This window comes from Mus caroli, unplaced genomic scaffold (genome assembly GCF_978045245.1).
Source record: "Mus caroli unplaced genomic scaffold, Mus_caroli_1 scaffold_18, whole genome shotgun sequence".
NCBI lineage: Eukaryota > Metazoa > Chordata > Mammalia > Rodentia > Muridae > Mus > Mus caroli.
The window spans coordinates 49,719,866-49,743,717 of NW_028227273.1; the positions used below are offsets into that span (position 1 = coordinate 49,719,866).

At 41.5% G+C, this 23,852-nt stretch overlaps 1 protein-coding gene and 1 long non-coding RNA gene across 5 annotated transcripts in view; one reads left to right on the forward strand and one right to left on the reverse strand.

The window, feature by feature from the left end:
• Window positions 1-23,852, reverse strand: part of Supt3h (SPT3 homolog, SAGA and STAGA complex component) — a 332,054-nt gene that overhangs the window by 40,431 nt on the left and 267,771 nt on the right. The gene's annotated exons all lie outside the window — the stretch shown is intronic.
• LOC110312499 (uncharacterized) lies at window positions 7,256-9,011 on the forward strand. 2 transcript variants are annotated; one of them, XR_002380058.3, is made up of 3 exons: window positions 7,256-7,318; window positions 7,734-7,805; window positions 8,949-9,011. It is a non-coding gene; the product is annotated as an uncharacterized LOC110312499 (long non-coding RNA). The 2 variants fall into 2 exon arrangements; XR_002380059.3 differs by having other exon boundaries at window positions 7,734-7,814; window positions 8,949-9,007.

Here is a 23,852-nt window from a genome sequence, read left to right on the forward strand (position 1 = left end):
ATTTTTTAGTATTTTTTTTAATATACTATACTTGTGAAAGGAGAAATTTCTCTTTTTCTCTTTCTCCAGTGTCATATTTTTAAAAACCACTAGATTGGAAATCAAGGGACAGAGTTCTAGTTTGGATTTTACCATTAATTCATGACTACACCCTAGCCTTCAACCTTAGGTTTCTAATCTACCAGGGGAAGGGATTGGACTAGTCTACTGCTTTTTATTGATATGATAAACACCATGACCAAAAGCAACTCTAGGAGATGGTTTATTTGGCTTACACTTAATGATCACAGTCTACTATGAAGAAAACCACAGCAGGAACACAAGACAGACTCTACCACAGAGGCCTTGCTTATACAAGCCACCTGTCAAGGGCTGGCACCACCCATGTGTCTTGGGCCCTCCCATATCAATCATTAAACAAGAAAATGTCCACAGATTTGTCTTTAGCTTAATCTGATAGAGGCACTTTCTCAATTGAGGTCCCCTTTTCCCAGGTGACACTAGGATGTGTCAAGCTGACAAAAAATAAAAATCAAAACAAACAAACAAACAAACAGCATAGGGTTATTTTTACCCTACTCACTCATAGGGTGAGCTGAGAAAAGCGCTGGATGTGGCATTGTTCCAGCTGTTGAGGCCAAGGGGAACATAGAACAGCAAGGAGAAGCCATACTGGGAAATCTGAGTTTCCAGTTCTAACCCTAACATGGTGGTTTTGCTTTGATCTGATCTTAGGGCAGTATGTAAGCTCTTATTTGGAGAACAGGTTGTACATCTGAAGTTAACTATGCCCCTTCCCCACCTCTCCCTGCGTCCTCCCCACCAGCCTCTCTCACTGCACACTCATGTTTTAGTAATCCCCAATGCTGGAGGTTTCCTGGTCTTCTCACTCTGTTCATACCTCCCTTGAACTTGATATCTGTGCATGCTTCCTCTCTATCAAGGCCTTCCTGTCTGGGCTAACCTCCTCTGGCCTTTAAACTCAGCCAAGGCATCCTCCTTTTTGCAAAGTCTTCTCTAACTTGAAACTGCATTATGTTTTTCTTTCTCTCACTGTTTGCAGGAGTGAGAGATTTCTGTATGAAAGTAAATTTCCCCTCTCCAATGATAGGGCCTCTGTATGTTTTCACTTCGTCCATAAAGACTATTACAGCCACAGCATATTATAAAGAAATAATACAATTCCATTCCATGCTTTTCTTCTAGGCCACCATTGTCTTTTATATATGTTAAAATATTAGTAGTTCAAAGTTTATATTAAAGACTTGATAAAGAAATACAATAAAAATACCTTGAATGTGACAAAATATTTAATTTAAAAAATCCTGAGACAGTTGTAATTATGCACAGCTTATACCTTTATGCCTTATGCTTTAAATGAACATCTTAATTCCAAAGCAAGTTGGGAAATGAATCTCAACAAGGTTTTGACTGTATGGGGAGAGGGAGAGAGGAAAGGAAGAAGAGAGGAAAGAGGAAGAAAGAAGAAGGAGAGGGAGAAGGAGAGAGAGCACAGTACTTGACTTGAAAGTACTTATAAAAACTCCTTTCAAGAAAGAAATGAAAAGACTACAAGTTAAGGAGAAAATGAAGTAATAAAAGTTACTAAGACACAGAAGCAACACAAACTTGTAGAATATCTGCATATATTCATGTAATTTCTTTCCTTTCCCACTCACTAAATCTTTATTGCATGGATACTATTTATTGCTTATTATTGCTGGGAGGACGTTTATGAGCACAACAGATCCAAGCTTCACAACAGATGACAGACAATTGCAGGGCAAGGACAACACAAGGGCAGAGCCCATTACTATCCGCTGAAGGGTCAACAAGTCCTGTCCAGAAAAGAGGACATCTGACGAGAGAGATGAACAATGAACCAGGAAGTGAACCACACTGATGCAAGGCAGAAAAGCAGCCAAGAGAGAGTGGTGGGGAAAGATCCTTGGGAAAGAAAGCTTTAGTGGAAGGTCTGAGGCAGGGGACAAAGGCCGGCATGGCTGCAGCAGAATGAATAGGAGGCTGGGGAATGCTGAGAAGAGAGGCTGTATGGGGCAAGATCACCTATGCTCTATCATACAGATCATGCAGAATGTTCTCTGACCTTCTAAGGGGTTCTGCTGCAAAAGGGTTTTTCACAGTTTTGGTATGAATGAGTAACTTTTGTCTGGCTGCCGTGTGTGTGTGTGTGTGTGTGTGTGTGTGTGTGTGTGTGTGTGTGTGTGAGTTCTTGGCTTGAAGGAGGGATACCCCAGAAGGTCTACATGTTTAACTGTGGAAAGATGAAAACTGGCAAGAGCAGAGAGCTTTACTATGTGTTTAATGGCGTTTGGCTTTTTCTGAGCCAGTTGGTATCACAGTTCTTTTTCTGGTTCAGGGTCAGTACAAGACCTAAAACCATTTGCATCAAATTCTATTCTGAGAAACCTCTGGGACACATTTATTATTCTTCAGTTTCCAGTGGCTGAGAAGTAGTTCTAAATGATTCCTCAGCTGGAAGAAGGTGGCTTTCAGAAAGGCAGGTCTGAAGGAGCAATTCAAATCAGCATAAACACAAATCATTACCAAGAGCTTCTAAGGCAGAGGGACATACATGCTATGCTTGAACCCCACAGTACATGAAATCCTTGTCTCAAAGCTAAGGCACATGCTTGGGTGTGGGAGGTACCTCCTGAAATCACATCCATTTAAATGGTATCTTAGGGTCTGGAGAGATGGCTCAGTGGTTAAGAGTACACGCTGCTCTTGCAGAGGACCTGAGTTCTGTCCCAAGCACTCATTCGAAATGGCACACAGACCATCTGTAACTCCAGCTCCTGGGGATCAATGCCCTCTTCTGGTCTGCGTGGGTACTACACTACATGCACATATCCTACTTAAACCCCAGATACACATACTTACAATTAAAATAGAATTTTATTTCTTAAAAGTAGCCACAGAAAAAGAGCCATTTTCATTATGAAATTTGGGCCCTGATTAATGAAATCAATCAACAACTTTTCAAACATTTGCTTATAAAGATGCTGCTTTTATTTTTAATAAAATTCATGTCACAATAGAAGGTACCAAATATCTAGCCTTCAAGAAATGTTAAAGTGAATATCTTCTATTCACTATAGTAAGTAGAATTCACTATATCTACAGAAGATGAAGCTAGTGAGAATTCCCAATATCCTTTGGTATTTGTAGTACATTTTTATCTTTTTTAAAGCCGTAATAAGCAATCTCACTCCTGATTCTGATTTGCAATCACAGTGTCCATAACAAATGTGCATGACACACGGTAGAATCTCATTGGTTTACACCCCTGAGCAAACCACAACCCCCGGCTTTCAATCAGGCAAAGGCCTCTTTGCCCAAGTGCACATTAGCTGCTGGCTCAGGAGGGCCTATGGCATGGCCGCCTCCCCAGCGGCAGGCGCACCGCAGCAAGGCGCTCATTAAGCTATTGGGTTTCATTCCAGTAACCGTTCAAATACATTCTTCATTGTACCATAAAGTATGCTTGTTTCATGCTAGAACTTTGATTTTCCTCCTCCCCCTTCCTCTCTACCCTCGTTACCCCCACTTCCATACTCCCGTTTTGGTATTTTTTCCCATGCTAACACACTCACAAAAATTCAGCTAATTCTCAATGGGTCTCTTGGTCATTAGTGCAAATTAGTGAGGTTTTGCTGAATATGGTCAGACTTGATTTGCCAAGTTCTTTTCCCGTTAAGGTTTTAAGCCCATGTGTATTTCAAGGGAAATCTAATTTGTAGGTTTCGGATTCATTTACACTCAGCTCACAAACGTGGTTCTGTGAGGCCTCCATAGCTGGTGTACAAGAAGCCACAGGGGCTGGTTTCTCTTCCTTTTAACAAGTTCTTGTTAGAATGTTTGCTTTGAAGTAGGTATTTAGGCCATGCTGGAAGCAAACAGAACTAAACCCCAGGAAAATGTAAAGTAAGATTTAAAATCCAAGTTCAAAAAACTTTTTCTTGCCCCAATAATTATAGCTTAAAAAAATCTCTAAGGATTGAGCCTTCCATTTAGTGTTTTGAGGATGATGTCACCACTGGCCAGCCTGGATGGGGCTGTGTCACAGAGTGCTTTGCTAGGTGACAAGGTGAATGAACACATGTCCTCTTTGCTTGGCTGTGCTCTGGGTCTGAGTGCTGAGCAGGAGGACCACCCATGCTGTGCTGCCACCCAGCCAGGGATCTGTTCCTGGGGTTCCTGCAGCCACTGTGTCCACAGGTGGTCCCTTCACTACTGACTCCTGCCCAGCACCCCTTTTTGGAGTGTCTGTTGTTGAACTCAGCACAGCACATCCTTCTGGCAATCTCAGCCCCAACAAGACCTTGCTCACCAATCCCCAATGCCTGTTCTCAGCTGGAGCCCAAACCAGAGCCTCTGTTGCAGTCTGCGAACCCCATGGGTCCTGGTTAACTGGTCCTTTCCTCAGGAGCTGTGTGTCCCTTTCACTCAAGTTTGTCACTTATATTGCCTGAATAAAAGAAGGTAAAAGTTACCTTGCTCACTTGGCCCATCCTGTTGTGCCTCACAGCAGTGGGGAGTGCTGCTGGGTCCTTCTGCTCACAGTCCTTTACTGGCAGAGAGTCTCTCTGAGCACCAGTTCTCATTTGGAGAACCTGAGGAAGCAACTCCCAACACTGCCAGAGGCTGCTCTGTCCTTTATCTTCAATAATGGCCCCTCAGAAAGGCAAACAACCTATCACCCCACAAGGGTAGTGGTGCTGCCAAAAAAGCTCTCCTTGCCAGTCATTTTCTTCAGGGGTAACTCCTTCCAGTGCCCAGGAGTTCCTATCTGGGGACCCTAGCAAGATCTCCATGGATATGGCTCAATGTGGCGCCTCTGCTGCATGCAGAATTCTAAACAGTAAACAGAGTCTGAGCTAGAAACCAGCAACGGTAATAAGGAACCAGTGGACTCGCCAGACTTTCTACTGCACTTGCTTTGAGAAACTGGCAAATTATTCTGGGATTAGCAGGAGTGGCCTGTGGGCAAGTACTTCTTTGATGTTCAGAGAACTTGTGTGTTTGTCCATCTACCCATCCATCCATCCATCCATCCTCTGTCTAAATGCAGAGAATTCTAAACGGTTATCATACCCATAAATGGAAAAACCTCTTTCCAAAACTTGAGTGCTGCAATCCATGGAAGAAATAACTCCCTCATAACCTCTGGTCAGGAAATCCTTACATGCACTGTTACCTACCAATCTTTAACAAGGTATCAATCATGTGGCAGGACCTAACGTTTTCTCTATTACATGGGAAAGCAGAGGTGGGAAATGTCTCTTTCCTATCTCATCTTCTAATGTATACAACAAAGGTAGACAGCGAAGTGCAGCAGGAGCTGCTGTGTGGCACCCTGATGTCCACAGCCTGTCTCTGGCCCAGCCTGTCACTCTCTTACTGCTCACTGTGCTCTTTTAGTGGATTAATTTTATCTGGTTAACAATGTGCTTTTAAGAAATATCTGAGCTTCTGTTGATAGAGCAGTGTTGTCTGCACCTACCACAACTCTTTGAACCAGGAGGAACAAAGGCTGAAGCAAGAGTTTCAATCCTGACCAAAGAGATAAGGCAATTTCACTATGGAGAAAATAAAATTCAGTTACCAAATTGTAGTAGTAAGATTCAAATATAAATATTGATGTCTGCAACTCTGAAATGCACCTAATGGGATAGTTTATTCCTTAATAAAACTAGGAAAAAAACTAAACATGTTAGCAGTTCTTTCTGGTTTATGCTTATGGATGGTGTTTTAGATCAGATTTTGCTGTGTGTAAAGTCATTTATTCATTGTAACATGGTGATCACTAAGAAGTATACATTTTTGAAAATATTAATAACTACATAATCTCCCAATCCATTGCTATACCATGGTTCCTATTTATGGGAATGGAGATGTTTCTAGATTTTGACTATTTTTATAGCATGACAGTGAACATTCTTAAGTAAAAACTGAATATTTTCATTTATGCAATGCGTATGTGTATGCATGCATGTGTGTGTATATTTTCTGAATGTTCTCAAGGCCGCATGCATGATGTAAGCATCGAGCATCAAACACTATGGTGCACTTTCTTTCTAGTGTGAAAGCATTTGTGAGTTAAACTCATGCATGAGTAACGCTCACATGTGAAGATCCGTGCATCCCCTGCCTTGGTGGGACCTGAGCTGTTAAGAGATAAGGTGCTATTTGTTAAGATGTATCCCATCTCCTACCATTAACTCTAGGACATGGTTTTCTTAGAGACATTTTATTTGGGCTCCTTTTGAAGACTGCAGACTCTAATAACAGAGAGTTTGGTATATAGGGGATCACTGTAAAGACCCTCTTACAATATGAATCCCTTGCTGTTTTAAACCATCTACTTGATGAGGCCATAGAACTCTTGATATGTAGTTGCCACAGAAAACACTTAACACAGAACAACATGTGGCTAGCAATTCTACTTTTAGGCACAAAGCCTAAGGAATTGAAAGTAGAAACCTACACTGAGACTTATGCATTAATATTCATAGTGTAGGGATGGATAGATGAGTCACTTAGTGGTTAAGAACACTGGTTGAAAATTATAAGGACTGAGATTTGGATCCCCACACCCATGTAATGCACTTTTCAAATGCCTGTAACTCCGGCTCCATGGGATACACCACCCTCTTCTAGTCTCTGTGTGTACACATGTGTGCATGTACTCACATAGACATATACATGAACACATAAATTTTGGGCTGGTAAGAAGGTTGAGCAGTAAAGGGCCTTGCTGCCAAGGCTGATGACTTTAGTTTGATTCCTAAAAGCTGCATGGTAGAAGGAGAGAACTGACTTTCTCAAGTTGTCATTTGACTCCGCCCCCCCCCCCCGAGTGTTAAGTAATTAAAGAAAGTATTTGTAATAGCAGTATTTACAGTAGCCAAGTTGTGGAAGCAACCCATACATCATACAATGGATGAAGAGATGAATAAAATGCAGTATGTAGGGAGGCACAATGAAGTACTACTCAGCTTTATAAGAGAATAAAGTCTCAACACACTACAATACAGATGAATCTTGACAACTCAATGCTGGCTGAAAAGATGAGAATGCCAGACATCATGGAGTCCCACCTGGGGAGATACTGAGAATAGGCAAATTCATGGAGAAAGGAGAAGAGAGGTTACCGGGGCCTGGGAAAGAAGGGAGGGCATTGTTTAAAGAACATAGAGTTCAGAACACTGAATTCTGGAAACAGCCTGGTGATGGCTGCACATGGTGATGGAAAAAATTGCTACAGAGCTGTGCAACTGGAGGAGGCTCAGTGGTAAGCTTTATGTGTTGTGTTCTCCACAATAAAGAAAGAGTTCACACAGGAAAAGAAAAGGATGGCCAGACTTAAGGTAAAACAAGCAAGGTGAACCGTGGCTGTGAACAAGTGTGAGTGTCCACTACAAACATCTATCACATTTTTATGTGTCTGTGAGTGGAAATGTGCACGTGTGAGGGGGAGCTGCCTGCAAAGTTCAGAAGATGGTGTCAGGGTGTCAGATACCTGGAGCTAGAGTTCCAGGTGGTTGTGAAATGCCCACTGTGGGTGCTGGGAACTGAACTCAGGTCCATTGCGAGAGCAGTATGTGCCTGTAACCACTGAGCCATTACTTGTCTTTGGGGAAGTATGATAAGAATGCTTATTTAAAAAATCAGTTTGTTGATGCTGTATTTATTGCTTTGGGTTTTAGTTACCACTTCTGTCTAACCCCCCAAAAGGAGGATGCTGGGAGAAGAGAGAGTTCTGGAGTTAAGCACCTAAGGTAACCAAGGTAACCCCTAATGTAACCATATTTGGACATGGAGCTTAAGGGTCCTAACCTGATAGGCATGGTGGCCTAAAACGAGGAAACCTTCCATACACATACAGAGACGATAGGTCACTGCAGACACAGGGAGAAACAGTTGGGTCAACTGCAGTTCACTAACTTAGCATCTTGACCTTGGACTTCTCAGCCTGTAACATTGTGAGAACTGAAGGTGAAGTCATATCATGCATGGCCACAGTATTTCTTGGGGTGAGCGCACAATTAATACAGTGTGCGACCTACACATCTAGGGGTATGAAGCTAGGCTGGGACAATACTGAAATCAGCTCTGAAAGAGGAGCCGCCTGCTCACACAACAAGGCTCAGCAATCAAGCTGTCAAGTTTCCTTTCACACTTGAGCAGGCAGACCCCCACAGAGGTCACGTGACTAGTCCCAGGTCCTTTAGAAAGACTTGTGGCAGAGACAAGGACCAGAGTCTAGGCCTCTTGACGTCTGTACCCTTTAGTACATCACACAACTTTAGCAAGTCAAACCCTGATCAGGTGTTAGCAGCCAAGATTTTAATTTTGTTCCCCTTACTAAAAGCTCTTTCAGAGGTTCAGCTCCATTTTTCTGGATATATTATTTTTATGATATTTTAAAAGCACAAATCAATTTATCCACATAGGAGAAAAATTAGAGAGATCTTTTGAGAGGGTACAAAACGTAGATGAGAAGTGCAGACCCCACGACAGGACATACATTTAGGCAAATGTTGGCCTAACTGTTCTTTTACAGCAGAGGCCTCTGTGCCCAAAGACACTGCTCATGTAGGTGACTTGATTCCTAATGGCTGCCTATTTATAACATACAGAGGCACTCTAGAAAAATAATTAAAATGTATTTGCTTTCCAAATTAATCATTTATAGTCTAATTTAGCAAAGCATTACATCTTTATAATATTTAAAATATCATTTTTGATAAAACATCCTTATAAATAGACAAAGAAAACCAGATTAATAAGCATGTGTGCCTTTACAGGGCAATAAAATAATACATTTTCATAACATTTAAAAATAATGTGAAGTATAAAAATTGAACAATATTTTGTTTTAAACAGTTCTCATAGAAATTTTTATTTCACTTTTCCATTAGGTAAAGCGAACAGGCATGAAGATAAACACTGTTAATGATGTTGGCGCTGTGGAAGTGTGCCAACGATAGCCAGAATGCTCGTGACCTATGACCAGCAAGCAAACACTTCTCTGTAATATTTCTCAAATGTTCTCCCTCAATAGATGCACAGAACTCTACCACTGGATGGAATTCCATTCTGTTATTTTTCTGTTTTACATTTCATTCAGTTATAGTTGAGCCTGTTGCTGTATGATATGACAAAGAAGTAATGAAGCTGTTTGTCACTAGTCTTCCAAGAATGTGCTGAAGTTCAGTGATAACTGAGGATGAGTTTCAAAAGTGCTTTGAGCAGAGGCAGCAGCACACTTGGGAGAGCAAGCTCCTTCCTTACGCACTCATCCAAGGCAGAACCATGACCAGGGAATAAGAATCTATTCCAAAACAAAACCATTGTTTTAGGGCTCTCACAGTTGCCATCTATTATAAAATGCAATTCATTCTCTTTAAGTAAGTGGGAACATGGACATACTAGCAAGGCAATGCAGAATGGATGAGCTGGCTACAACCAGTCTCCTGGGTAAAGCAGGGACAGTGTTGCTCCTCTCTTCTATGTACCATTGCCCTGGTGGGACTTAATTAGTTCTGAAGAAGGCTAATTATCACAGTCCCATGGGTGCTCAGGGACTCAGGGACAGGCCATGTCCCAACTTTGCACTCCTCTCCCTTTTCTAGAATACCCTCTATAGAAACACTGGCATTCTGTGATAGAGAGTCTTGCTGTTTAGACACATTAATAGTCATTATTTTAAAGGCAGCTAACACATTTTCAAAAGACACCATACAAATGATGTACTTTAGTGACTCCTTAGCTAGGAACTTAGGTTCCAGCTCTATCACTATCTGTCCTGAGAAAAATAGCTTTTGTGACTCCCAGCTTCTTCTGTAAAAAGCTTCACCTTCCTCCTTTCTACCGCCTAACTTACATACTATACTATACTATACTAAATATTATAGCAATACTGCCTTATTAGATTGCAAAGAGCTTCAAAAAATTTAACTCATTCAATCCAGACAGCTCCACAGAAAGGTACTATATATGCCAATATTTTATACACAAGCAAACTGAAGGTCAGAGAGACCATAGCTTACCCAACGATAACAGCATGTGAGAGGGTTAAGCAGAGAATCAGCCAGAAGATTAGTAATACAAGGCATTGTTGTCATCCTGCTGCTTTGGCTGTGGCAGGACAGGACATCAGAGTGGAACACACATGACCCAACAAGTCTGTGGCCATCTTCACACTGGGACACAAAAAGAGAAGAAGCCACAGTCCTCTTGAAGCACAGGCTTCCAGTGACATGAGACCAGAGGGTCCACTACTGCCCAACAGTGCCATTGAGACTGGAGCTTCAATGCATGGCCCTCTGGGGGGCATTCTAGATGTAAACTACAGTAAAAGGACCTTTCAGATCATACAGCCCAAGCTCTAACAACACACAGGAGTTCTCCACAAGCATGGAAGACTCTGTGAAGTGCAGACATCAAATTAGGTCTTTCACTTATTCCAAGGTAAAATGCAATAGCACCTCTGTCCTATTTTGCTTTTCTCTAAGTAATTTCATGCATCATTGAGTGTGAGTGTGCATGTATGCCTGTGTGAAATTCCTCTCAGAAAAAAACATTTGGAAAAGACACTTGCAATTTCTACATTTAAACAACAGATTAGAACACAGAGAGTATCTCAGAGATAGTAGGTAGAACAGCTAGAAAGATGGCTCCAGACAGCTGTGTAGGTTCCAAATGAGGGTACAAGGACATCGTGGGACCATCTCATGTACTGCACACATCTATTTAGGTCACAGGGCCAGAGCATCTTTTACACCTATTTCACATAGTGCTAATTTCATCATTGAGTACATGATTTAAAATGCCATTAGTCTGAAAATCAGAGACTGGCTAAGCCCAAGGCTCAGAGAATGCAGACTTCCTGGAGTCAGGTCTGCAAAGCCTAGCTGTGATGATTCACCCTAAAGTCTTACTAAAGAACTAGCTGAAGGTCAAGCAGATTAGGGAATGAGCCTGGCTAGACAGAGAATTGCAGGCCTCCTCTCTATGGCGAGCTCATATACTCAGTAGCTTTGGGAAGAGCTGGGTTTAACCTCAACTCTTTCAGCAGAGTCTCAGGTTTATTTGTCAAAGTGGATTAAAAGAAAGAAAAGTCTGAATTGCTCTACAGTACATTAGTCATCCTATAGAAATGCAATGTTAAAAAAATGTTCAGTTAACACTGGGTGTGAACAAAAAGTAAACTATGCTTAGGACTCTATGGCTGTGGTTCCTGGTTAAACAGAAATTTTTTGTAAAATGACTGGTTAGTGTAACGATAAAGTCTGACACCCAGCATCTGTAGCCATGGAGAAAGGATAAAGCTGTAGGCAGTGTTTTCTGGGGCTGTTCTGGTATGTATTGGGATACCATTTAAGCAAAATCATGAAACACTATCATAAAGATAAACGTCAACCTTGTGGTTCCCTTTGCACAATCTCCAGGCCCAGGAACCCCGTTTCCAACCTCAGCATCCAGCAGTAAAGAGTCAGCCTTCGACACTGTGTGGTGAGCCTGGCATAGCTCCTCTTCAAACCCCTCACTCACTGCATGCCTTTGATAGGCTTTTCAGTGGGCTCCCTCCCAGCTCCCTCACTATGGAGCAGTCTTCTGTTACTCTTGCCTTAGCAGGCACTGTCCATCCCACTTCACTTTCCTGGATTGCTTCTTTGGGGTTAAGCTAGCTTCCGCCCAATGGGAACACTTCCTCAGTTCCTGTGCAGAACTGAGGCCAACAGACAAGGCACAGAACTTGTCAGCCATATAACTGAGCCACCTTAGGGGGAACTGTCCACCTTAAGGAACATATGGCTTCATATTATGGTGAACTCAATGCCAGAACTGCCTAGCCAAGATGGTCCCAAGTTCTGGGCTCCCAGAAAGCACAAGACAATAAACAACCATTCTGTGTTGACAGACTAAGTTGTGGGATGTCTTATTACAGATGAAATCAACACAATACACAGACTTATAACAGCCAACCACAAGAGCTTGCCTACTGTGATGCTCCTACAATTAGCCAGCTATCAGGTTTCAGGTTTTACAGACTAGACTACCACCACTAACAATCAGAGATGACAAAAGCTAACAGTCACATCACTGTATTCTGAGTTGCTGACCTCTTGCTGTACTGGCAGTATTAATTTGGGAGGTGATGTCTTTCAAGATGATCACATACACAACACGGTGACTGTTGTTTGTAGAATGCTGATGTCACTGGCTTATAAAACCCATGGTTTGCTTAAAAAAGATAATGTATACTTATTTATTTTTTCTCAACAAAATTATTAAAAAGAAAGCTTGTCCACTTTTGAAGGAAAGTTAGATGTGGCTATGAAGAAACTGGGCAGAGGGTGGTGGTCTAAAACAAGGAAGATTTGACAGAGCAGCAAGAAAATAAATGTCTTTGCCAAAATCCATTTCAGTGACTTTCTGAAGAAGGGAATCTTAATAATTTTCCATATGTGTAAAGGGCTTATTTTCAACCAGTACAAAAAAACAGAAAGATTTTTAGAAAGATCTTTTTCTCCCCCCAGAAAGCGCTCCGTACTGGGCACTGGATCTCAGTTACACACAGAAAAGAAACAGTCCGTATGAATTCACGGAGCTTGTCTGCGTGCCAAAAGCTTGCTATTTCACACTGGTATATGAGGAAAGTATTTAAGAAGACTGCCAGCTGTGTAGTCCTGCTTCCTAAATTAGACCCATTCCATGAAAAAGGAACCTTCCCTTCCTTCACATCTCAGTCTTCACTGCAGGCCAACTCCGAGTCTAGGTCTCTGCACAAGACTGGGGAAGGGTCAGTTTACACAGCGCTTGATACACTGTATGTGCAAGACTTCAAACCAGCTGAGGTAAAGATTTCAGAAAATCATCAAGATTCTTGGTAGACAGAACTACCCTCTGGCTCAGCCTTACTGTGATCTGATACTTTCTTTAAAATAATAAAAAGAGACTGAATTGGTGTGTGTGTGTGTATTCTGGGTCCCTGTGGAGGCTGGAAGAAGGTGTGGATGTTCTGGGGATTATGTGTAATAATGAGCAGCGTCTATACCTGGGTTCTCTGGAATTGCTGCAAGTGTTCCTAACTGCTAAGTTATCTCTATTATCTGTTTAAAAATTCTGAAGCATGGTAATGAAAATATTAAATGGTAAGCCTCTCCCTCATTTCTGAACATTTATCTTCTTATTTCTAGCCATGAGGAAAAGTAATATATGATTTATTGCAAGCCCATTAAAATTTCCATGATATTCTTTATATAACAGAAAACAAAACAACCCAACTCCAAACCAATGCTAAATGCACAGAAGGCTCCAAACAGCTAAAGCACCCCTGAGCAAACGGCTGTGCTAGAGGCTCACGGAAGTTCTACTTCAGAGCCACACTAACACAAGCAGTATGGTGCTGGCACAAGAATCATTCACCCCAAAGAAAATGAACTGTGGACTGAGAAACCCACACAACAATGGCTAGTTGATTCTTGACAAAGGTATCAAACACAGTGTAAAGGAAAAAAAAAAGACCATTTCTTTAGCAAATGGGGCAGAAAAACTGATTACTAAAACTGATTTTTAAAAAAAATGGATAGGGCTATATACCAACCTCCTACTTTGCACAAAACAAACAAACAAACAAACAAACAAACAAACACCAAAACCTCAAACTGGATCATACAACTTAGTGCAAGCCCTGCAACTTTGAAAATACTAGAGGAAAAGAAGAAGACATACAACAAGATACAGCCACAGGCAAGGGTTTCTGAGAAGTTCTCCATAGCTCAGGAGAGGGAGAGGGGTGACAAATGAGATCACAGATTAAAAAGCATCACAACTAAAGGGCCCAACTGGAGTGAAGAACGAGGCAACCAGAGTGAAGAGAGAGCAGACGGGGAGCTAGCCTTTGTCAGGTACTAATCTGACAAGGTATTAATATCCAAACTATACAACGAACTAACAGTAAATGATCAAGCAAATTGGACAGCTCCCAAAAGAAGAAATACAAATGGCCAATAGATATATGAAGAATATTCAATAGCCTTAGTCATTAGGAAATGCAAACTGAGACTACATGGAGATATCCTCTTACCCAGTCAGAGGGCTGTCATGTAGAAAATTGCCAACAACAAATGATGGGGAGGATATGGGGAACAAGGGATTCTGACACACCATTGATAGGTCCAACCACTATGGAAGGCACACACTGATGTGCATACACATGGCTACAAACCACTCAATGGTTTATTTTTTCTTTCACTTTTAAGATGATGAAAAAATGATATATACTTTTTAGGAACCATCACTGAAACTGAATTTTGGTCTTTTCTTGGTCTGGTTTGCATATGGTACAACATCATCTCATACTCCATGACATGGCTGCAAGCTTAAATGATCAATTTACCTATAATTTTACAAGTTATGGTGATGGTTTATTCATTTTCTCTTACTTTTTTACTTACTTGAGGGCTAAGCAGGTCACAGATGTTGGGTTTTTCAATTGCAGATAAGCGGAGACTCACAGACTTATACTTAAAACCTAGACATGGACTGGGGAGAAGGCTCACCTGATAAAATACTTGCCTTGCAAACATGGTGATCTGAATTTGATTCCAAGAAACGACATAAAAAGGTAGGTATGGTGGTGTGTGCTTGTAATCTCTTCAGTGGAGAGGTAGAGACAGATCCCTGGGGCTTGCTCCAGCCAGCCTCGCCTACTTGAAAAGCTCCAGGCCAATGAGAGATCCTCTCCATCTACCTATCACCCCCAAAACAGCTCAAACCAAGTGGATGGCTTCTGAGCACTGGAGTCTCTAAGACTCATGTAAAAAGAGCTGGGTATTTTAGTTTTGTAGTCAAACATGTAAATGATAGAAATACCAGTAGGCTATGAAATGATTGGCTTTTAAATGTGTAAGTACCATGTTTAAGTTCAAAACTTTCACTGAGCTAAACAGTGAAACTCCTGGTAAAGAAATTAGTATGGGCCTTTTAGAATGCATACTGGTAGCATACTGAAGGCCATAGGTGTTCTTCAGGAAGAAGGCTGCTGCCTGCATCCTGTAGCTGAGCAGCCACTTCGCTATACCTCCTCCCTCCCTCACTGTCCTGGGATAATCAGTCACAGGTCAGTTCTCTGTCTACTGTGGAGTCTTACTTCCTCCTCATTTTTTCCCACAGCCCAAATCTATAGCTATGCTTTCCCACCCTCCCATGTCAGCTTGTGGTTTGTTCTTGTCAGACTGTCTTCCCAGCCTCCTATCTTTCCACCAAGGTTCCTCTAATGTGTATGGGGTTAGTGTCAACCATGATTTCTAGAGCTTTCATGTACCCATGTGTGTGTGTGTGTGTGTGTGTGTGTGTGTGTGTGCATGTGTCTTGCTAGGGATTTCATCTCCTACATCACCCATGTTATGCAGGCATTCTACCACAGACTTGCATTTTGGATGGTTTACTGTTTACAGTTTGTATTTCAAAATCAATAAGCATTGTTTTTATTTTCCAATTAACTTTAGATGACAAAACAGAAACTTTCAAACATGTATATCCTTTAACTCACTTCATAGAATCTAAGTAAAATATCAAGAAACAACAACAACAAGGTTTCCTGCACCGCAAATAATTCACCAATATTGCTTTTCTTAGCAACAGTATACTCTGATTTATAATGACTGGAACTATTCTCTGCAGACACAGGCTTTAAGAATATTGTGAACCTTCTCCTTCACAGTTAGGCAAACACTTTAATTTCCTTGTTCAAGCTATTTTTCAAAATTTTATTTAGAAAAGACATTTTCTTTTAAGCGAAGAAAGAGTTTATTTCTTTTTTAGGTGAAATAGCCAAGCAGAGAGAGAATTGTGTAAGCTTCTTGTTTGTTTGTGTTGTAAGCTATAGCTAACATTACTGGTTAGCTTTTGTTAACATTATTTACACCAACTATTGACAGCGGGATTCAAAACTGGTTTCATTGCCACTAAAGACCATGGTTTACTGTGGACCCGAGAATCTACTACTGTTGCAATTCTTCTACTATATTTTCCAGCTCCTCAGAATTAAATCACTTAAGCTGATTTTAGTCAACTAGGCTTTGACTAGTTGCAAAGTTAAACTTGTTCTTTCTTTGGGCAGACCCAGAAAACAAGATAAATAATTTTCAGATGATTCCAAAGAATATCATCATTACTGGCAAAGTCATGACCTTAATGTAGAGTAACAAGTTCAAAAGTCTGCATTGCTCTGTGGCAATGCATAGAATATATTATGATTTAGCTTTTCTTTTCTCAGCTGTATTGGTGTCATTATGATGGTTTTGCTTTTGTGATTTTTTTTATTATATAAATAAAGCTGATTTAAAATTTTCATTTTTGAAAGTTTAAGAGGGTATTTTATTTTTATGTGTATGTTTGCCTTCATGGATGTATTTGCACCATACGTATGCCTGGTACCTGTCTAGGGCAGAAGACCATGTTGGATTCCTTGGAAGTGGAGTTGCAGACAGTTGTGAATCATGCAGCTTCTGAGAACAAGACACTGGTCCTTTGTGAGAGCAGCAAGTGCTCTTAGTGGCTGCACTACCTCTCTAGCCTCTTGGATTCTAGGATTATTTTCAATAAAAGCATCCATGGTTCTAATGTTGAATGGCTCGCAAGCTGCTCACGAAGAATCTTGATATTATACTTTACACGTAGATCTACAAATATACTAATTTAAGAGCAGTATGAACTCTTAATGATACTCTGTCAATTGTGAGCATATCTGGAGACCCGAATGGGAATATGAAGCTAAAAACCAGCTTGGTGCCACACACTCCTAAGCTGTGTCCATTGCCTTTCACTTAGGGGTAGGCCAAGCTACAGACCTCCAGGACATATGGAAATAGCAGTCTTTCCTCGGTGGATGGGGTGTGGTATAATATTTCAAACATGAAAATGGTCATTTTAACCATTTGTAACTTATTATATTCTATTCTGGGGCAGGGTCTTACTGTGTAGCCCAGGTTGGCCTTCAGCTCCCACTCTTCCTGCTCCTGGTGCTGCAATCACAAGTTCGCTGTGCTCCTTTGCCAGTCTATTTGAAGTGTACATTTCATAGTTACATTTAAAATGTCATCACAACCAGTATTTTCCCTAATTTTTCCTTTACCCCTGACCAAACAATCTATATTGCTAAAGTAATTTTTCTCCACTGCCCCATGTCTAATAACTTCTGATCTGCTCTCTGAGTTTGTCTGTCCTAGAACCCTCAGGAATGCAGAACCATGCAGCAGTTGTCCATGCGAGTCTGGATCTCTCCACTCATCCTCATGTTTTCTCAGGTCTTCTGGCTGATTTCCCTGGCCAGCAGGATGAGCCAACTGGTGCCTGCCTCAGCACCCCCCCACCCCTGAGAGCTAGGCTTCCTGCTGTGGTGGCTGTAGGGAGGCAGGAGGCTTTCTTTACTTGCCTATGGGGTGAATACAGTCCTTGCAGCAGCAGGCAGAGCACACAGGGACTCACTCCTTCACTCTGTTTCCCTTGACTGAGATCCTGAGACTTATCCTCCCACCCCCTTCCCCCCCACAATTGGTAAAGCAACAGCATCTCTGGAGATAGCTGCTTTTCTTTGGCATAAAAAGATGATTTTTACTCCTGTGAAGAAACACATGGTGTACAACCTGCTCCTTTCTGGTTGTTTTTTTGTTTTTGTTTTGCCACATGGAAAAAATAAAATAAAATAAAATAAAATTGGGCATTTCTAAATGGGGCAGAGAAAAAAGCCTCACTCAGAATATAGACAACCTGTGTGTGTGTAGGGACCTGAGATATTCTGTAGCAGCATGTGGGGTAATTTTCCAAGAAGAGTTTGAAAACAAGATGTCTAGACTTTTCTCCTAATTGATGGCTATGCATAAAAATGCATCATAAAAATGTGTCTGAGACTGTACAGGGGTATGCCACTAACAAAGGCACTTTTATCAGAAAAGTGGGGCTGTCTATGCGATCTGTAACAGATCTGTGTTAATATTAAAGTCATTTTGCTAATTGGTCTTCTTCAAATTTTGTTTGTCAATTGGCTGCTTCTAGAACGGATGACGCTGCTTCAGTCCTCGCCACAGCGCAGCATGGCTTCCTTGCTAAAACTGTGGCTTTAATAATGACTGAGAGTTCCCACAGCAAGTTTTCAGTTTAAAACTTAAGGCTTATAAAATGGCCATGTGAATGAAAAATTACTTCATTGAGTACATTGCAAAGAACAATATTCTAATCCAAAACTTTTTCACTCCCAAGGAGAAGAATGCTTCCAAGAACATTTGTGGAAATAAGATTAGTTTTGTGTTAAAGTAAAAATCATGGCGATCAGATGTTTTATTTGTACTCTTCATAATACCACCTGCAAAATGATAATCTCCTCAATGAAGTTTGAAGATTCGTCCTGAAGTCTTGGAGCCCAACCCCTCCTCCCTACGTGCCCAATACAAGGAGCTGTGTCTTAGTACTGAATGAAGTGCTGAGTACCAAGTCAGCCCCACAGGCAGTTAGCTCTAGCTAAGACTGCAGCCTGATGGGAGGAGCAGAGACTAGTTCCGGTTCCTTCAGTGTGCTCGATATGAACAGTTCATTCTTAAGCCGCCATCACTCCTGAGGAGACCCACAGATGGATGGTCAATGCTAGTCATAACAAAGCATTCACCCATTCTTTTGGCGGCTCTGTGGTTCTCTGTAAACTGACTTAGAGGTTATGGATCATTTGCTTATACCGGCCAGGGCGATTAAAATCAGATTCTGCCATTGCCACCATTGTTCTATAAATCTGTGCATTCATTTACCCACCATTTATATGACACTCAAAGTAAGCAAAGTGAAACTACGTATTATTAGATATCCAGGGTGGCTCCATAGGATTAGTGAACTTCCTCCATCTTACCAGGACAGGTGTGGAACAGGTTTCAATCAGACTGGGAAATGTAAAATATCTGGGGGGAAGTTGGTTGGAGACGAGAACTGGATTAGAGAAAATGGCCCATAATCTGAGAAACAGAAGGGAATGGCATCGGTAAGAAGGGATGGCATAGGTAGTGCTCCTGTATAGCCAACGTTACCAACAACTCCTGGGGCAATGGACCTGCAAGTCTTCAAAGGAGAATTTCTCTAGAACTTGACTTTTAAAGGAGGTATCAACACACAGAAGCTGTGTTCTGGTTCATGTTAAGACAGTCAGAGAATTCTCTCAATCAAGGATGCAAGAAATGCTGGCTTACCATCAGGAAGGACAGCCTCAGAGAGTTTGTTCATATGGAAGGGTAGTATTTCTCTTTCCCACCAGGGAACTAAAGACTACAGTTTCAGTTTCATATGGCAGGAAAGCAGTGGATGGCGAGATTTCTTGTCCTGAGTAACTTAAGATGCTCCTTCAGCAGGCTAACTCAGTGTCCAGGTCATCTTAGGCACTAGTATTCTATTGGGTTAAGTATTCTGTTGGGTTTACTTGTTTGAAACATTACAGTTTAAGACTGGGCAACGATACTCTGCCAGGAACCCCAGGCTCACTGAGAGTGGCAGCAGGAGCTGCTTCCAGGTAAGGAGCCTTTTGTACCCCAAGTTGGAAACCTATAATTAAAGCAAGTTCACAATGCATTTCCATCGTTTGGTTTTTCATTTCAACCTAAAGTTTCCAACTCCTCTAAGCTCTCGTTCCTGGAAAAGCTTCTGGCAGTGACTTTTTGGAAGCCACAGTTTCTGCAGCTTTTCATCTTTTTACCATACCCTTCTGCCTCTAAGCTTCCCTCCCCACATGTGGTTAGTAATGCCACCATGGCCGGAAGTGAAACTTTGCTCAGCATGGACATGCCTGCCCACACAAAGGCAAACATGCAGCGCAGGGAAGGAGTCTCGTGTTCATGGATCTCAAGAGACTGTACATTTCTGGCTTAATCACGTTACCATCATTCTATATGTGCTAAAAGGACAGAGAAACAGAACATTTTTCATCAGTCACAGAAAGGCTAACGAGTGGGCCTGGGTCTCTATCTCCTGCTCATGTTAAGCTAGGGCCTCCCCTCTACCCTTTTTGGAAGCGTATTATTGGCAAGCTATAATTATAACTATATTTTTGAATTTCCTAAGGATATTGATGATCTTTAAGGAAAATGCTCACTCATACTTTTTTTCTAGCACACTTTATATACTGGGATTATGCTGGCTGCTTTCTCAAAGGTTCCTAATAGTTATTTATAAATTTCTAATTTTCACAAACGATAAAACTGTGACTCAAGCAAGTTTACTCATAATACTGAAAATCCATTAAAGACAGTAGAATGGAAAGCAGTAACTTGTACGAAATGGCATTAATAAAAATTTGGCTTATTTAGAATAATTTTTTTGAGGCTAAACTCATAGGAATACATGCACACACATGAATGTTACATCTACTTTAGGACTCTCAGTGGAAAGCCAGGGCTTGCATCTCTGGTGCTCATTTTCTGACAACCTACTGGTGTTGCCTTTCTGAAGAGTACACTGCAGGCCTGACTGACAGCTTTACCTGGGCAGAGCATGGGTACTCCACATAAATTTCCAGGACTTTAAATGAGTCCAGGGAGTCTTTTGGAATAAATACCTCCAGGCTTGGTGGGACCACTGCCAACCAGTCTCATTGTATTCCCTGCCTGCAATCATTTGTGAACTAGGATGCTGGGGTTTGTGGAGTCAAAGTATTTTAAAATGCTTCCACTACATTTTATGCATAATCATGAATAGTGTAAAATTTCCCTCTACTATCATATAGAATGGGGGAAAAGAGCAGTTAGATGTAAAGTTTCTGAAGTGAGATATTTGAGCACTTAAGACAGATTCAATAAATTGCATTGGTGGTGCCAAGTTCTAGCATATAATTTGGTTTCCTTACCAGCAAAATCACTTTCTAGGTAAGTAAACTGGAGGTGACTTAATGGTACAGTTGGTAATCTACAACATCAGTTTAGGTGGCATGTTCAATAATGGATGACGTTTAGAAAACGGGCTTAAAGTGTTGCATCATTTTGTCTCGCTTAAGAACTGGCTCTTTAGAAATGGGAAATACTTTGAACTCACCACAAACAGCCACCTTCAGCCACCTCAAGTCACTGGCTTTGCTCCAGGGAACATCTAGGTCAGGATAGCTGTGTGAAGCCCTCAAAGCTTGGCCTTTCTGATAAAACTTGCTTGCTTGATTTATTTATTTATATTATTTTAACGTGAAGGGCCTTGTTTTTCTCTGAGAAATGAAAAGATGCCTTCATATCAGATTCAGCTCAAGATGCGGCTGTATTCGCAAAAGAAGGGTTCCCAACAGCAGTGGATGCCAAAGATCCCTTCTCTCTTGCTTTGGTCTTAACTTGGCACAGTGTTTCAGATGGTATTCATTTGGAATAAGGAGATCGATGACATAGCCTGTCCAACCCTCCACTGTAAGTGGCTTTGCTAGGAGTGGGTATGCGCAGAAAATATAAATTCTTCTGTCTGTAGGCAAGCAAAAGCATACCAACTCATCTTGGAGTAATTTAACCAATAAGATGATTTAGAGGACAGTTCAGTGGCACCATTTTTGGAAGGCAAAAGCTTAGCAGAAGGAACATAAATCAAAGGTGACTGGCAGGTAAAGGATATATGCAGCAATCAGCCAAGCCATGTGCACACTGGCACAAATTCAATAAGATCATTTATAAAATTTTTAAGGCAGAAGTACACAAAAGGGGGTCTGGTGCTAACTAAATCCACAGATAGCTTACATGCCACTGAAATAAACACTTCCAGATGCGGGTGTACAAAACCCTTTTACAGAAAGAAATGTTTTCTTTCATAAATCTGAAGGAGGGACTTTTAGCAGAAAGGGCAAGAAAAAAAAAATCTAAAACTGAGACGAAGCCTCTTAGGGCTGGAAGTGCTCGCTGAGCGGTGACTTGTAGCTAATGGTGGGCTCTGCAGCAGTCTCCAGCCAGAAGCACCGAGCTAGGATGACTGGCTAATGTGTCATTCCACAAGGTCTAGAAAACCTGGACCCCCCAGTCAGTGTTCCATTGCCTTTCTCCTTCTGGGGGCAAGGAGTGGGGACAGAAGGCTCTCACAGCCATCACTATTAATCCCAGATTAGGGGAGGAAGCTGCTGTGCATACACCTTCTATACTAAACAACACTCAACCCTTGGTTAGATTACAGTCATCTTTGAGGAGTGCAAGACCAAATTCATCAGTGGATTAGAAAATCAATTTATTCTTCAAACTAGCAGAATACGTGGAACTTTTGGGTCAAATGAATATCTCCACAAAATCAAACAGAAAGCTAGAGTGTCTTTTCCATTTTTGTGTTTAGGTTAGTTATGCATTAAGAACTGTTCATGCTCCTTAGCAAGCAAGCCTCTAGGGCACCAAGCAGGAATCCTATGGAAATTAGTCTCTGTTGAGTCTTTAAACTCATGTTCTCAGCAAGCCGCTGCACACCAACTTTACTCCTGAGAACATGCTGACTGTTTGCACAGTGGCACACATGATCCACTTGCCACAGTGTGCTCTCCCATGAGGAGTGCTGCTCCAGTTACTCTGCAGGACAAATAGCTCCTGAACACATTTTGTCTCCTTCACTGTCATTATCTCTACCAAAGGAGAGACTCTTCTGGCGTCCTATGGCAGCATCGTGCAGTGGATGCCTCTTTGCTGTTTATCACACCATCTCAGGCAACTCTCTCTTCCATTACCATCTGAATTATATGTTCTAACATAGGGCTGTTCAAATCCACTCCCTGCCCCCCAAACTAAACTATTTTGTTGATGGCATTAGCTATGTAAACTTTTAAGATAAACCTAGGTTATCTTGTTTTGAATTAGCATCCTTCTGGGGCTGCTGAGGTAGCTGCCTTGGCAGGCAGAGTGTTTGTTGAGTATGTTCAGTCTTGGATTTCATCCCCAGCACAACATGCACTGGCCGCACTGGAGGAACATCCCTTCAATCCCAGCACTCGAGGAGGAGGAGGCAGGAGGATCAGAAGTTCAAACTCATCCTTGGCTACATAGGGAGTCTGTGGGGCTACATAGGACTCTTATCTTAAAAACAAAACAAAACAAAACAAAACACAAAACCAAACCAAACCCCAACACTCTTGGAACTTTCACCTTCTTGGATTCCTGTCAAGGCCGACTCTCACATGTGCCTGAGCAACCACGATGCTTTCCTGAGTCTCTCCCTCTGGATTTCTGTTCTTTCAGCCTTTTTAAAACTGTCACTCATCTGCCTTTGCCTGGTAAATTTGGTTCAAATGTAAATGATCCTCCAAATGCTTCCTGGCTTGCTTAGGCGGATGAAGCTTTCTCTGATTCTGAGACACTTTGCCTTTTAGTCACAGGAGCAAGCAGGAGCACCTGAGTCCCCCTTTAAATCAGCCATGTCAGCCCCACATAGTTTTAACATGATTTGTAGCAAGTATTTACTGAATCAAATGGAGCTACAATAGCTATAGGGAGGCTCAGTATATGGATGATGCAAACATTTGTTCTTCCACTTATATACTGTGTCATTAAGAAGTACCAACACTGTCAAGGGGACCACTATCAGAAATCAAGTACTGCCTTTAAAAATACATGAAGTGAGCTTCATCCTGTCAGAAGGGTGTGGCTTTGAATTGCACCAGTCCTGGTAAATGACAAAGAGTAAACTCACAGCAGTATGCAGGATGGCTTTGACTTTTTTTTTTTTTTTTTAATTTTAGCCATTTGTGAACACACTGTGTGGGTGAGACATCACTTGCCTAATCATTAACACTACAGTGAGCTTAGTTCAGTGCAAGCAGGGACCCATCACACTGCCTTTAGATA